This window comes from Pinus tabuliformis, chromosome 6 (genome assembly GCF_031772625.1).
Source record: "Pinus tabuliformis cultivar Carrire ecotype Pingquan chromosome 6, CPIR1, whole genome shotgun sequence".
NCBI lineage: Eukaryota > Viridiplantae > Streptophyta > Pinopsida > Pinales > Pinaceae > Pinus > Pinus tabuliformis.
The window spans coordinates 1,632,908,559-1,632,921,706 of record NC_142292.1 but is presented as its reverse complement, the minus strand read 5'-3'; positions in this window follow the sequence as shown (position 1 = coordinate 1,632,921,706).

Below are 13,148 nucleotides of genomic sequence, written 5' to 3'. Positions count from 1 at the left end.
TTGATTAAGAAAATTGAATCCATTGTGGCCAATTTCCCATGGTCCGATTTTGGCTCTAAATGAAGGATCCCCCTTGCTTGTTTAAATTTAATCTTCAAATCAGTAAAGAAAGGTGGCTGGGGCATTTTGAATTTCAGAAGTTTCAATCTAGCCCTCCTGGTTTCCAACCTATGGCAAACCTTTGGAGAAAAGGGCTTTGGAAAAACATTATGATGGTGAAATACATCCACCGTCGTGGATTGGAGGAGTGGATATATGATGGATTACCATTGAAAACATGTATATCAACAACGTGGAGAAGCCTTCGGGTTGCAATCTCATGGCTTAGCAGTAATCTTCTTTGGGTTGTTGGCAATGGATAGAAGGTACATGTGGGGTTGGATGCAATCAAGGTATGCTAAGAAGTCACTTCCTCTTGGCCCCTATCATTCATGATCTCAACCAGCAGTGGATTTTCAACATGGCCAAATCAAGAGGGGTCCCCAATTGCCTTTGTCATTCCCCAATTGGCCTCATGCTTGGGATATTGGGATCCCGACCTATCTTGAGGCAGAGTGGGAAGCATATCGTGGTAATCTCTACCAAGCAGGTATCACATTGTCCCTCCATCCAGACAGACTGGTTTGGGGTGGTCACTTATTCGATGGCAGGATTGTGACCTTTGAAGCTTACGAACATATCACTTTCTGTACTCAAGCTCTTCCTTATGCTAATATCTCTGCTCACTTGTGGACCTAGGAAACCCCTCTCAAGCTTTTATGTTTCTCATGGTTAATCCTGCACAATCGTATATTAGCCTGGGATACTCTCCTAAAGAAAGGTTTTGTGGGACTTGGAAAATGCTCACTCTACAAATATGATTGGGAAGATTGCTTACATATTTTCGTTCTTTGCCACTTCTCTTTGGACATATGGAAGAAGGTTCCCTCTCTCTTGGGGATCCAGATTTATGGCGACATGTATTCCATTGCTGCTTGGATTTGTTCATGGGAACGACAATGAAAAGGATTCCAAGCTGTTCCTATTTACGTTTTTTGGGGCATATGGTGCTCTCAGAATGACTTCATCTTCGAAGAGATTTCTCATGATGCCAAGTTGTCATCTCTTCGCATTATTGCACATTTTCATAAAATCGGCCACTGGTGCCCCAAGGAATCCTCCAGGACAATCTCATTGGTCGATTTGTCCAACAATTTTACAATTTTCTTCTTCAACGAGGCTTCAACTAGTGGGCATTGTGGTTGTGGATTATCCCTACACATTAATTCTGAAATGTTCTATTGCTTCAAGTGGTTTGGAGGTTTTGGGGATAATTGTACGCCAAAAATGCTAGCCTTATGGGGTGCCTTTTACAAGTGGCTCAGTGGTTTAGTGTTGATAGTATTATGGTTGTTAGGACTCCCTTTCAATGATCAGATGGATCCAAGACTGGAATGCCTTATAAGTCCCCTCCCTTTTCAACTGGATGCAACAGATTCTGGATCTAAAGACCTTCTTCTCGGTGATTTACTTCCAACATGTTTTAAGAGAACATAACACTGAAGTTGATGAACTCCCTAAGCGTGCTCTATTTTTCAGCCATCGTAGGTTTTCAGTGTACATCTGCGATGAGGTCGTCGTAGATATCACATGTACATCTGCGATGATCGTCGCAACTTCGTGGTGGATAAGCATGACGACCATGATGAGAGAAGTCGAGAGAAGGCTGCGAGGTCGAGAAACAAAAAACACCATCACAACAAAAAGTGGGGCTGCATTTTGGCGGTGGCTGCCAAGAAAAGGCTACATGGAGGCCGAGGTTTGCCAAGAAGAAGACCAGAAGGAGGCCATTAAAAACAACATTAGAGATCAACGATCTTTGTCTTTGACACAGATCTGGGGTAAATCCAACATTTTTTTTTACCTGTCAAATTTGTTTTAATCGCCAAGATGAATAATCAAATGTTTGAAGCATGCTTGAATGAGCATAACAAGATCTATGTTTCCAATTATGCGAATTGGAAATTCAAGATTCAGACTCTGTTAGAAGTGCAAAGTGCTTGGACGATTGCAAATGGGGATGAGCCGAGACCAGCGACTGGATCAACATCGATCCCAGATTGGCAGAAACGAGAAGGTAAAGCAAAGATGCTGCTGAAGATGTCAGTGAAAGACTGCATCATACCACACATCAAAGAATGTAAGTCAGCTAGCAAGATCTGGGGAATTATGAAGTATTTGTATGAGATCAAGAATTCAAATTGTCTTCTGTTCCTAAAGAGCAAGATGATATCCCTGAAGATGGAGGAGAATGAAACAATTGATTCATTCATAGCAAGGATCAAGGATATGAAGAACAAACTGTCAAATATTGGTGATGCGGTTGCAGATATAGATCTTGTAACCATTACAATGAATGGTGTGACAGATGTGTTGGCATTATGATTCAAGTGTTGTCCTTGATGGCAACTCACTCAGAGGTTGGTACAGATGTTCAGAAGTTGGTACAGTGATGACACCTTAATCAGAAGACAGATTCTAGTACAGCTTGCCAAGGAAGTTTATACACGCAGGTTTGTTAAGCCCAAGTCGCGTGTACACGCAGGTTGGCTTCAGAAAAAGCGCGTGTATGTGGAAAAGTACCTTTGGTCCATGGCGGTTAGTCCTTGGAAGTTGTGCCTATGGTTTCGGACCATTGTGTCTCGACGGGCGTGTCGATCCCTAGTTTTGAAGTTGATGGTATTGTGTTTCTATGGTTTTGGCTCTTGGTATTGAACAAGGCCTAAGGCTATATAAGGAGAAGATCACTAGGCAAAGTGGGTGTATGAGGTGTCTGACGCAGTGAGAAGATCTGGTAGTACTGGTTATCTGTTCGGGACGCTTGGCAAGAGTCGGATCTGACAGCGAAGGCAGAAGTAATCATTTCTAGATCTGCACGCGGGTTGCCTTTGGAGAAAGAGCGTATACACGCGGTTTTGGTACAGTGAAGTAGCGTATGCATGATAAGGGTTGATATTTCAGGTTGCTGCTGATTCTGGTGGCTGTTGCAGAGTTCTGGATTCTGGTTAGGGTTCTGTGTTCTTGATGACAAGGTTTCAGTGATTCGGTATTGGGTTGTTTAATGAATTATGATGCAAGTATAAGTTGATGATTGTATTGCGGTAATGTTTGCTTTGTATTCTTGGATCCAGTCTGAAAATTGATGAAACGTGGTCCCTGAAGGTTGTAGGGTCAGCACCTACGTACTAGTAAATAGATCAGCTAGTACAAGAGCTGAGGGGGTTGTAGCTCCCTTCCAAAAGTAGTTGGAAAACGAGAGAGGGTTGTAGCCCTCTACAGGTTGTAGCCTGCGTGCTGGTAAAGGACTGCACCAGTACATTGTAAAAGAAGTTTCTCATTAAAGAAGAAAGAGACAAATTGCAGCAGGTGGTTTTCACCCACATTGGGTTTCCACCTTATATCATGGTGTTCATGTGTGTGGCTTTTGTGTGATGATCTATTCAGTTATACTGCACCTGTTTACTGTTAATATGCTTAATAATATCCTGATGCATTTACTGAAGATAAGATTAACTGAATCATAAGATCTCTGCATATACGCTAGTTTCTTTAGACACAGTCGCGTGTACACGCGGGTTCACTTAACTTAAGTCGCGTATATGTTTCTGAGCATGAAATTGAAAAGTTTTATCTGATCTGATAATACTGATTCACCCCCCCCCTCTCAGTATTATTTCCAACAATTGGTATCAGAGCAGGACCTTCAGAAGAAGCTTGATCGCTTGAAGGAAAAGATCCATCAAAATGGCTAATCCAGAAAGAGAGGCACGCATCAGGCCACCAGTCTTTGACGGGAACAATTTTACTCACTGGAAGATAAGAACCACTGCATATCTACAGTCTCTTGGAGCAGAAGCTTGGGGAATCGTAGAAGGAGGATACAAATTCCCATCAGCAACTCCTACAGATCCAGCAGAGAAAAAGCAATATGAGCTCAATGCCAAAGTAGTTACTGTCCTATTGAGTACTTTGACTCAATCAGAATTTATGAAGATCATGCATCTCAAATCAGCTAAGGAAATATGGGACAAAATCGTTACAAGCTACGAAGGAGATGATCAGGTAAAAATAGCAAAGCTTCAAACTCTCAGAATCCGGTATGAAACTCTTAAGATGCGAAGTAATGAAAGCATAGCTAATTATTTCCTGCGTATGGATGAGATTGTGAATTGTATGAGAGATCTGGGTGAAGAATTTGAGGAAGTTGTCTTAGTTCAAAAGGTTTTGAGATCTCTGTCTACTAAATTTGATTCTAAAGTATCTGCCATAGAAGAAAAGGAGAATGTGCGGAAAATTACCATGTCACAGCTTCACGGGATCTTAACTGCTTTTGAAATGCGACAAGAGGTACCACCAGAGGCCGCATTCGAAGTGTCAGAGGAAGAAGATGAGGTAAATTTTGTCAAGAATCTTGAACGGGGATCTGGACGGTTCAAAGATAAGCTACCTTTCAAATGTTTTCTATGTGGTAGAGTTGGTCACTATGCTGCTAGATGTCCTCATAACAAAGAAAAGATATATGAAGAAGATGGTAGAAGCTATTATACCCATATTAAAAGTTCATTAAATGATAGTGAGGATATTAGAAGTCTCATGGCACATAAGAAGAAGAATGCTTCATCCAATAATAGCGAGGATATTAAAAGTCTCATGGCACATGAAGAGAAGAATGCAGAAACTGAAGAAGTTGCCAAACTAAAAGAACTATTGGAGACATAAACCAGGGTAAGGGAGAAATTGCAGGATATAGCAAAAGATCAGAGCACAACTATTCAGAGACTTGAATCAAAGATCCTCTCTCTAAAAGAAGATCTTGAAGATCAAGAACATGAAGTGATCAAACTAAAGCGACAAGTGGAAGAAGGGAGAAAAGTTGAAGAAGACCTAAGGAAGCAGTATCTGAAAAAGGAAGAACAACATCAAGTTGAGGTAAATATCTTGAAAGGTAAACTAGAAGAAAAGGATAAGCTTTTACGATTTCAAGATAGTTCTAAAGTCTTGGATGATATTCTTAATAGTCAAAGATCTCCTGCTATCAAGACTGGTCTTGGTTTTCATGAATATGTTGAAGGTGAATCTAGTTCACAAGGTGAGACAAGAAACTCTAATGAGAAATCTGAAATGCTCAAGGAACAACCAAGGAAAGAAATTCCTCAAGGAAGATCCTTTACTCCTAACTATGGACGTGATAGACGATTATTTCCTCCGCTGAATAATGTTGAATGTTATGTATGTCATAATCTTGGACATGTTGCAGCCAGATGCAGAAGTAGAATGGTTCAAGAAAGATCATCGCATCCCAGGTACTTCAGAGGATATTGCTTTGCCTGCAATGCATATGGACACAAAGCAATTGATTGTGATAGAAGGAACATGAAAAATATAAGGTGCTATACATGCAACAACTATGGGCATAAAGCAAGGGAATGCAGGAGCAGATTTCAAAATTCAAGACAAGAGGACCATACATCATCACAGTTGCAGGAATTGAAGAAGACAGAGACAGAAAGGTGTGGGATAACTCAGTCAGCTGACATAACAGACACAGGGGAATCTGAAAGTGATGAAATTCAGTATTCCATCCTGCATACGCTGATATAATGAAGACAAGTCGCGTATATACGCGAGTTACAGGCTGCAAAGTCGCGTATATGGAAAGAGGGCAGCAGAACAGACCCAGGTTCAGTCATGGTTGGCTCAGGCTCAGGGGGAGCAGAACAGACTCAGGAAATGGTTCAGACATGGTTGGCTCACACTCAGGGGGAGAATATTCTTCAAATAATGCATTGTTGGCATTATGGTTAGAAGTTGTTGATAAAGTCTATCTTACTATTTAGGAATGGTATTGCAGGCTGATGCTTATGGTACAGATCATGATGTTGTTGGTGGCTTTCATAAGTCTTGGTCTAGATATTTCATCACTATGTCATGTATCTCTTTTATGATGTCAAGGTCATGTAACGGCCTATGTTGGTTTCCCCACTATGCCTGGGATGAATGATGAAATGTTCATGTATTATCATGTATCTTCACATGGTTAGGTGAATGAGTCAATATTGGTATATCCCCACTAGGTTGGGTGATGAATGTATGTTGAGTCTTTTGGTGATAGGAAGGTCTTCTATGATGTATAAGTCTTTGTTCCTCTTGAAGAACATCTTTTGCAGATCTTGCCTACAGTCAAGGGGAGCATGAACAGCACAATTCAGCAAGAGCAGGATGGATAGATTGGTACACTTTGGCATACACAAAGGGGGAGCACATTTGGAGATTTCAGCAGATACTTAGGGGGAGTATGGACAGCAGAAGGTATACCAAAGAAGAGAATATCTTGGTCCACCCTTTGCCCTTGATGTCAAAGGGGGAGAGTGACTTGGTGTGGTGGTTGCCATCAAGTCCAAAGGGGGAGATTGTTGGCATTATGATTCAAGTGTTGTCCTTGATGGCAACTCACTCAGAGGTTGGTACAGATGTTCAGAAGTTGGTACAGTGATGACACCTTAATCAGAAGACAGATTCTAGTACAGCTTGCCAAGGAAGTTTATACACGCAGGTTTGTTAAGCCCAAGTCGCGTGTACACGCAGGTTGGCTTCAGAAAAAGCGCGTGTATGTGGAAAAGTACCTTTGGTCCATGGCGGTTAGTCCTTGGAAGTTGTGCCTATGGTTTCGGACCATTGTGTCTCGACGGGCGTGTCGATCCCTAGTTTTGAAGTTGATGGTATTGTGTTTCTATGGTTTTGGCTCTTGGTATTGAACAAGGCCTAAGGCTATATAAGGAGAAGATCACTAGGCAAAGTGGGTGTATGAGGTGTCTGACGTAGTGAGAAGATCTGGTAGTACTGGTTATCTGTTCGGGACGCTTGGCAAGAGTCGGATCTGACAGCGAAGGCAGAAGTAATCATTTCTAGATCTGCACGCGGGTTGCCTTTGGAGAAAGAGCGTATACACGCGGTTTTGGTACAGTGAAGTAGCGTATGCATGATAAGGGTTGATATTTCAGGTTGCTGCTGATTCTGGTGGCTGTTGCAGAGTTCTGGATTCTGGTTAGGGTTCTGTGTTCTTGATGACAAGGTTTCAGTGATTCGGTATTGGGTTGTTTAATGAATTATGATGCAAGTATAAGTTGATGATTGTATTGCGGTAATGTTTGCTTTGTATTCTTGGATCCAGTCTGAAAATTGATGAAACGTGGTCCCTGAAGGTTGTAGGGTCAGCACCTACGTACTAGTAAATAGATCAGCTAGTACAAGAGCTGAGGGGGTTGTAGCTCCCTTCCAAAAGTAGTTGGAAAACGAGAGAGGGTTGTAGCCCTCTACAGGTTGTAGCCTGCGTGCTGGTAAAGGACTGCACCAGTACATTGTAAAAGAAGTTTCTCATTAAAGAAGAAAGAGACAAATTGCAGCAGGTGGTTTTCACCCACATTGGGTTTCCACCTTATATCATGGTGTTCATGTGTGTGGCTTTTGTGTGATGATCTATTCAGTTATACTGCACCTGTCTACTGTTAATATGCTTAATAATATCCTGATGCATTTACTGAAGATAAGATTAACTGAATCATAAGATCTCTGCATATACGCTAGTTTCTTTAGACACAGTCGCATGTACACGCGGGTTCACTTAACTTAAGTCGCGTATATGTTTCTGAGCATGAAATTGAAAAGTTTTATCTGATCTGATAATACTGATTCACCCCCCCCTCTCAGTATTATTTCCAACAAGATGATTATGAAATGTTCATCACTGGGATAAATGCAAGAGAGAAGATCCCGAAGTTTGAAGAACTGACAGGAATACTGATGCAAGAAGAAGAAAGAAGATCGACTCTGAAGCCCCAGAGTGTCGATCTTACATTAATGGCGAGAAAGAACTTCTTCAAAGGGAAAGGAAATCCGTAATAGCAAAACAAAGGAAATTCAAAGAAAAGACCAAATCAGACCCAAGGTATGCATCCGAATAGAAACAACTACGAAATAAAATGTTTTTATTGCAGAAAACTTGGTCATATGGCTAGGGAGTGCAGGAAGAAGAAATATCATGAAGAACAGCAAAAGCAGAAATGACATGCAGGTCATCTCGCGAATGAAAATCATGTGCAGAATTTCAAATTGTTTATGGCAGATTTTGATGAGAATGTTGATGCAGACATCTGGTATGTAGATTTGGGAGCATCAACACATATGACAGGGAACAAGCATTGGTTCGAAGATTTTAAAGAAATCAACGAAGGAGCACAAATTTACCTAGGTGATGATAGAAGTCATCAGATCAAAGGGTGTGGGAAAATTTCTGACATTTTACCTAATGGTAATGTAAAGCAAATTCATAATGTTATGTATGTAACCGATGTAACAAAGAACTTGATTTCTGTATCCATGATTACAGATCAAGATCTTAAAGTTGAATTTTTTTAATCTAACTGTTATATTAAAGATTTGTTAGATGGCATGAAGACTATTGGTACAGGAACATGAATAGGAGGCCTGTACAAATTAGATGTAAGACCTACACTAGTTCGAGCTTTGACAACAACGAGTTTACTAGAAAAAAGCTATGGCATCAGAAGTTTGGTCATATCAACTACAATGATTTTTTGCTACTACAAAAAAAGGAAATGGTAAGAGATCTTCCTATGTTAAAACAAGTACATAATGATTGTGATGCCTATACATTAGGAAAGATGCATAGAGAAGAATTCCTTGTTCGAGTAGAGAAGAAATAGAGAGATATACTTTAATTAGTGCACACAGACCTTTGTGGACCCATGAAAGCAAAGTCATTAGGAGGTGCACTGTATTTCTTACTTTTTATTGATGATTGCAAAAAGTTTTCTTGGGTATATTTTTTGAGTAAGAAGAGTCACACATTTGAATACTTTAAGCAGTTCAAAAATATGATTGAAAAGCAAACAGGGAAACATATAAAAATTCTCTGTTCTGATCAAGGGGGAGAATATAGGAAGGATGAGCTTATCAAATATTATAAATACCATGGAATATTGCAGCAATTCACAACACCCCATACTCTGTAGCAGAATGGAGTAACTGAAAGAAAGAACAGAACACTGGTGGAATGTGCTAGGAGCATGTTGAAAGGTAAGAATCTTTCAAAAGGTTTTTGGGCTGAAGCATTGAATACTACAGTTTATTTGAAAAATAGGAGTCCTACAAAGAGTCTTGAGTTTAAAAATCCTTATGAAGCATTATATGGATTTAAGCCTGTAGTGAAACACTTAAGAGTATTTGGGTCTAAAGAATTTGCCCATATTCCAAAGGAAGATAGAAGAAAACTAGATTCAAAATCCATCAGATGTACTTTTATAGGGTATTGTTCACAATATAAAGCTTACAGATTATTTACTCCCTCCACTCACAAGATTTTTTTTAGTAGAGATGTCATATTCCATGAGCACGATCATGAAGAATCTGATAAGCACAATGAGGAATAGGATGTTCCGTTCTTGGTGGAAGAAAGTGAAGGAACAATGAATAATTGGGATCAACAGCAGACAAAGGCAGAAGATGAACAACAACAACAGCAACAACACCAGGAAGAAAAAGAAAATGATGATCAGACAAGGTTTGAAGCTACCCCACCTCTAAGGAGATCAGGTAGGAAAGCTCAATTGCCTGCAAGATATAACTAAAATGCTTTTATAACTAGTATGATGAATGTGGTTGAGCCTTCTAGTTATAAAGAAGCAAATGAATGTAGAGAATGGAAAACAACCATGGAACAGGAATATGATTCAATAATCAGGAACAACACTTGGGAACTAGTTGAACTTCCTAAAAGGAAACAAACCATAGGTTGTAAATGGTTATATAAACCGAAGATTAATGCAGATGGAACCATAGAAAAACTAAAAGCTAGATTGGTAGCAAAGGGGTATTCACAAAAAGAAGGTATAGACTATGAAGAAACCTTCGCCCCTGTAGCTAAATTAAATACTATCATAATTTTAATTGCTTTAGCTACTAAGAAACATTGGATGATACACCAACTAGATGTAAAGTCTGCATTTTTAAATGGAGAACTAAAAGAGGAGGTTTATTTAGAGCAACCGGAGGGGTTTGCCCAGAAAGGGAAAGAACATTTAGTCTGTAGATTAAAGAAAAAACTTTATGGACTAAAGCAAGCACCCAGGTCTTGGTATGAAAATATTGATTCATTTTTTCTGCAAGCTGGCTACAACAAAAGTAAAAACAACCCTAATCTTTATATCATGCAAGATGAAAAAGGGCGCATAGTGTTGATTTCTTTGTAGGTAGATGATTTGATTATTACAGGTGATGCCACTTATCTAATCAAAGAAATCAAGAAACAGATGTCACAGGTGTTCGAAATGAAACACCTTGGTGAACTTAGATACTGTTTCGTCTTGAGATCTGGAGAGATTTAGGACAAACATTTCTATCCCAAGGAAAGTATATTAGAGGTCTATTAGAAATATTTAGGATGGATCAGTGTAAGCCTACAACAGTACCAATATAGCAGAACATCAAATTGGAGAGTGAGGACGGCTCTAAAGCGGCAGATGCGACACTTTACAGACAGTTGGTTGGGAGTCTAATCTACTTGACCACCACTAGACCTAATTTGGCTTATGCAGTCAATGTGCTAAGCCAATATATGTCCAAGTCACTTGAAAGTCATTGGAATGCAGTGAAAAGTGTTTTGAGGTATCTACAAAGCACTATAGATTATGGTATTATTTACACTGATTCCTCTAATGTTAGATTGACAGGATTTACAGATTCAGACTAGGTTGGAAATGTAGATAACCGCAGATCCATAACAGGGTATGCATTCAGCATTGGATCCAGGGTGATTACCTGGAGCAACAAGAAATAGAACACAATTTCCTTGTCTTCAGCAGAAGAAGAGTATCAAGCCATGTGTGCAGCAATGTGTGAGGCAGTTTGGTTGCGGAGATTTCTCTAGGGTGTCAAGGAAGAACAGATAGATGCAACAATAATTAGATGTGACAGTCAGAGTTCAATCAAACTTGCTAATAATCCAGTGTTTCACAAAAAAAGTAAACATATTGATACACAATTCCACTTTGTTAGGGAGAAAGTGCAATCAAAAGAAATACATTTGGTATATTGTAATACATGTGATAATGTTGCAGACATTTTCACTAAGCCTCTTGGCAGGATTAAGTTTGAAATGTTTAGGGAGATGTTAAGCATATTTGTGAACCCCTTTTCCATTAAGGGGGAGTTTTGAAGATAATGTAGAATATCCTAGAATAGTGTGAGTTGGTTCATGTGACCCCAGGATATGAATTAGTTTCTATTTCTTAGGTTATTGTTCTAACTTCCCTAAAACCATGATTACTATATAATGTGTGATGTACATGAACAATGTAGAGCGTTCTGCAGAGCCAGACTCTCCTGGTTCAGACTCTCTTTTGTAGCGCTGACTAGTGGGTTTCATTTCATTTAATACAAACATTATCATTTTTATCACCAACTTCCCATAAATTAGTTGGGGATATAAAATCCAAATCTTATAGTTTAGACCAACACTTTTATAATGACGTTATGTTAAGTTGGGGATTTGAACTCCAAATCTTATAGTTTACATCAACACTTTATAATAGGTTGTGTGAAGTTAACCACAACCAAGATTGTTTGTTCCATTATGTTAATTGGAAAAAGGTTTTGAATTTCTAAGTTGAAATTAATTTTATATTGAATTGGAAGGTACATAAGTTGGTAAACAGGATGGTTAGTTCTCACTGAACGATATTGGATTCAATTCTTGTGCACATTTTAGAATTAATTAGTGGAAAAAATATAATTAATTTAGTATTTTTAGATCTTTTAAATAGGAAATAAATAGTTTTCATTTATGTACATAATTATTTATTTCAATTTCATTTTTTTAATGGAAATTGATGTTAAAAAATCATTTTTTTTAAATAAAATATGAATATTTTAGTTCATAGAGTCTGGGATATTTTAGTTCAATTCCCTGGATCACAATGATATAATAGACATGATGAAAATATATTCATGCAAAACTTACTCTATATATATAAACTTTCTATATATTGTAACTATAATATTACAATATTATTTTTGCTTTAAAAAACACAATTTATTAATTTTCTTTAAATGTGTTAAATAGTGAGAAAAACACAATTAAACTAACTCTACTTAAATTAGTTAAAAAGTGAGAAAAAAAACAAAATTAATTAATTTTATTAATATACATGATTATTTATTTCAATTTTATTATTGTTTTTCTTTTAATTAAAATAAGAATATTTTAATGAAACTTATTAAAATACCTATATTTATATTAGGTCATTTTTTTTAATGCTGCATGTTAATTTTTCTTTGTTGTAATGTATCATGATATAAAAAAATGTGATTAATTTTTTTTCCTTTATTGATTGAAATTGATAAAATATAAATATGTTAACCTTTAATGAAGTTTATTAATTAATTTAATGAAGTATATGTTGGTTTTGATGTCTGTGTATATGGGCTATTATGTTCTATTGGGTATGGTTGTCACTGGTATGTTAAGTTAGTTTCTTTGTGGGTTTTAGAAAATGTTAGTATGTAGTAATTTTCTCTATAAACATGAATACACAAAATGCAAAATGCAGTAATTGAAAAAAAATAACAATATTTAATGAAATTTATAAAAAAATTTAGAAAAATATTACAATTTTTTTTAATTTTTTTTTAATATGTATTTTTTTAAGAATGAAACATATCTAAATACTAGAAAAATAAATAATTAACTATTTTTAATCTATTAAATAATTCGAAAAAAATAATTAATTAATTAATAGTCGATTTTGTTATTTATTTCATCTTCATAATTTTAATCTATATTGATAATGTCTTTTTTTAAATGTGTTGTTTGAACTTTCAATTAAACTCATATAAACATTAGGTCAATATTATAACCATGTTTCTTTCCATAATATATATATATATATATATATATATATATATATATATATATATATATTTAGATATCTTTTTTTCGGTATAGAGGTATTTAAGTAGAATTTAAATTCTAACAAAGATATAAACATAATTTATATGTAACTCTAAAATGGTAATAGAAATAACCATGCATA